At 52.6% G+C, this 2,500-nt stretch overlaps 1 long non-coding RNA gene across 2 annotated transcripts in view; it reads left to right on the forward strand.

Annotated features, from left to right (window-relative positions):
• Positions 1–1,451: 1,451 nt before the first annotated feature.
• The window catches only part of LOC138867247 (uncharacterized), a 1,057-nt gene continuing 8 nt past the window's right edge, over positions 1,452–2,500 (forward strand). The window contains exons 1-2 of one of the 2 annotated variants that reach the window (XR_011399755.1): positions 1,452–1,507; positions 2,203–2,500. The exon at positions 2,203–2,500 is cut by the window's right edge and continues 8 nt beyond it. This is a non-coding gene — a long non-coding RNA (uncharacterized lncRNA). Of the gene's footprint in view, positions 1,508–1,892; positions 1,929–2,202 lie in introns of those variants that run through there. The other variant, XR_011399756.1, reaches the window with a different exon arrangement.

A 2,500-nucleotide genomic window follows, 5' to 3' on the forward strand; every position in this document is an offset into this window, starting at 1 on the left:
TTTCCAAAACAAGAAATGCCATGTCGAGCTTGTCACTTATTTTCCTATCAACATTGGCCCAGTGTTCATTTGAGGCAAACGTAAAGTTGATTTTCATAAGTACAAACATATTTTTTTGAAGAACGATGGGGAGAGGAGGAGGAGGAGGAGGAGGAGGAGGAGGAGGAGGAGGAGGAGGAGGAGGAAGAAGAAAAAAAAAGATGAAGAAAAAGAAGGAAAAGAAGAAGAAGGAAGAGGAGGAGGAGGGGACGGAGGACGAGGGGGAGGAGGGGGAGGAAGAGGAGGAGAAGGGAGGAGGGAGGGAAAAGGAAGAGAGGGATGGGGGGATGGGGGAGGGAGGAGGGAGGAAGGAGGAGGGGACAGGGGGGAGGAAAAAGAGAAGGAGGGAGGAGGAGGAGGGAGAGGATTGGACGGACGGAAGGAAGAGGAGGAGAAAGGAGAAAGGGAAGTGAGGAGGAGTTACGGAAAAAGGAAGAGAGGGGGAGACAAAAGAGGAAGATGAGAGAGGGAGGAAGAAGGAGAAATGAGGGGGAAAGGGGAAAAAAAAAGGGAGAAGGGAGGAAGAAGAGGAGGAGGGAGTTACGGAAAAAGGAAGAGAAGGAGACAGAGAAAGAGGAAGATGAGAGAGGAAGGAAGAAGGAGAAATAGAAGAGAGGAGAAGAAAGGAAAAAAAGAGAGGAGGAGGAGGAGGAGGGGGACGGAGGTGAAGGAGGAGGGAGAAGGAGGAAGAGGAGGAGTTACGAAAAAGGAAGAGAGGGAGACGAAAGAAGAAGATGAGAGAGGGAGGAAGAAGGAAAATGAAAGGCAAAGGAAAAAGGAGGGAGGAAGAGGAGGAGGAGGAGGAGGAGGAGGAGGAGGAGGAGGAGGAGGGAGGAGGAGGCAGGAGGAGGAGGTGGCGGCGGAGGAAGGAGGAAGAGGAGGGGAGGTGGAAGAGGAGGAGTTACGAGTAAAAGGAAGAGAGGGAGACGAAAGAGGAAGATGAGAGAGAGGGAGGGAAGACGGAAAATGAAGGGGGAAAGGAAAAAAGGGAGGAAGAGGGAGGAGGAGGAGGAGGAGGAGGAGGGAGGAGGAGGAGGAGGAGAGGAGGAGGGTAGGAGGAGGAGGAGGGAGGAGGAGGAGGGTGGCGGCGGCGGAGAAGGAGGAAAGAAGGGAGGGGAGGTGGAAGAGGAGGAGTTACGAAAGGAGAAAAGAGGAAGAGGAGACAGAAAGAGGAAGATCGAGAGAGAGGGAGGAGAAGACGGAAAATGATGGGGAAAGGAAAAAAGTGAGGAAGAGGAGGAGGAGGAGGAGGAGGAGGAGGAGGAGGGAGGAGGAGGAGGAGAGGAAGTTACACGAAAGAGGAAGAGAGAGGGAGACGAAAAGAGGAGAAGATGAGAGAGGGAGGAAGACGGAAAATGAAGGTAAGAGGAAAAAAGGGAGGAAGGAAGGAGGAGGAGGAGGGAGGAGGAGGAGGGAGGAGGAGGAGGAGGAGGAGGAGGTGGCGGCGGAGAAGGAGGAAGAGGAGGAGGTGGAAGAGGAGGAGTTACGAAAAAGAGGAAGAGAGGAGACGAAAGAGGAAGATGAGAGAGGGAGGGAAGACGGAAAATGAAGGGAAAGTGGAAAAAAGGGACGGAAAAGAGGAGGAGGAAGGGAGGAGGAGGAGGAGGAGGAGGAGGAGGAGGGAGGAGGAGGAGGAGGGAGGAGGAGGAGAGGGTGGCGAGGCGGCGGGAGAAGGAGGAAGAGGCAGGAGTTACGAATGAAAAAGGAAGAGAGAGGGAGACGAAAGAGGAGGAAGATGAGAGAGAGGGAGGAGAAGACGGAAAATGAAGAGGGGGAAAGGGAAAAAGGAGGAGGAAGAGGAGGGAGGAGGAGGGGAGGAGGGAGGGGAGGAGGAGGGAGGAGGAGGAGGAGGAGGGAGGGTGGCGGCGGAGAAGGAGGAAGAGGAGGAGGTGGAAGAGGGAGGGAGTTATTAGAAAAAGGAAGATGAGAGGGAGACGAAAGAGGAAGATGAGAGAGGAGGGAGGAAGACGGAAAATGAAGTGGGAAAGGAAAAAAAGTGGAGGAAGAGGAGGAGGAGGGAGGAGTGAGGGAGGAGGGAGGAGGAGGAGGGAGGAGGAGGAGGAGGAGGAGGAGGAGGAGGAGGAGGCAGGAGGAGGAGGAGGAAAGGCGGCAAGGCCAGGGAGAAGGAGGAAGGAGGGAGGGAGGTGGAAAGAAGAGGAGGAGTTACGAAAAAGGAAGAGAGGGAGACGAAAGAGGAAGATGGGAGAGGGAGGAAGAAGGAAAGTGAAAGGGAAAGGAAAAAAGGGAGGAGGAGGAGAAGGAGGAGAGGAGGGAAGAAAAAAGAGAGAGAGAAGGTTAAAAAAGGAAAGAAAACAGAAACAAGAAAAAATGAATGAGAAAGGAGAGTAAGTAGGTCAACAAACAAAAAAAGAAGAAACACAGGACACGGCAGACAAAGCAAAGGCAAAAGTGAATCCCTCCTAAAAGAAAATAAACAAACAAATAAATAAATAAATAAATA

Source organism: Penaeus vannamei, chromosome 29, assembly GCF_042767895.1.
Source record: "Penaeus vannamei isolate JL-2024 chromosome 29, ASM4276789v1, whole genome shotgun sequence".
Taxonomy (NCBI): domain Eukaryota; kingdom Metazoa; phylum Arthropoda; class Malacostraca; order Decapoda; family Penaeidae; genus Penaeus; species Penaeus vannamei.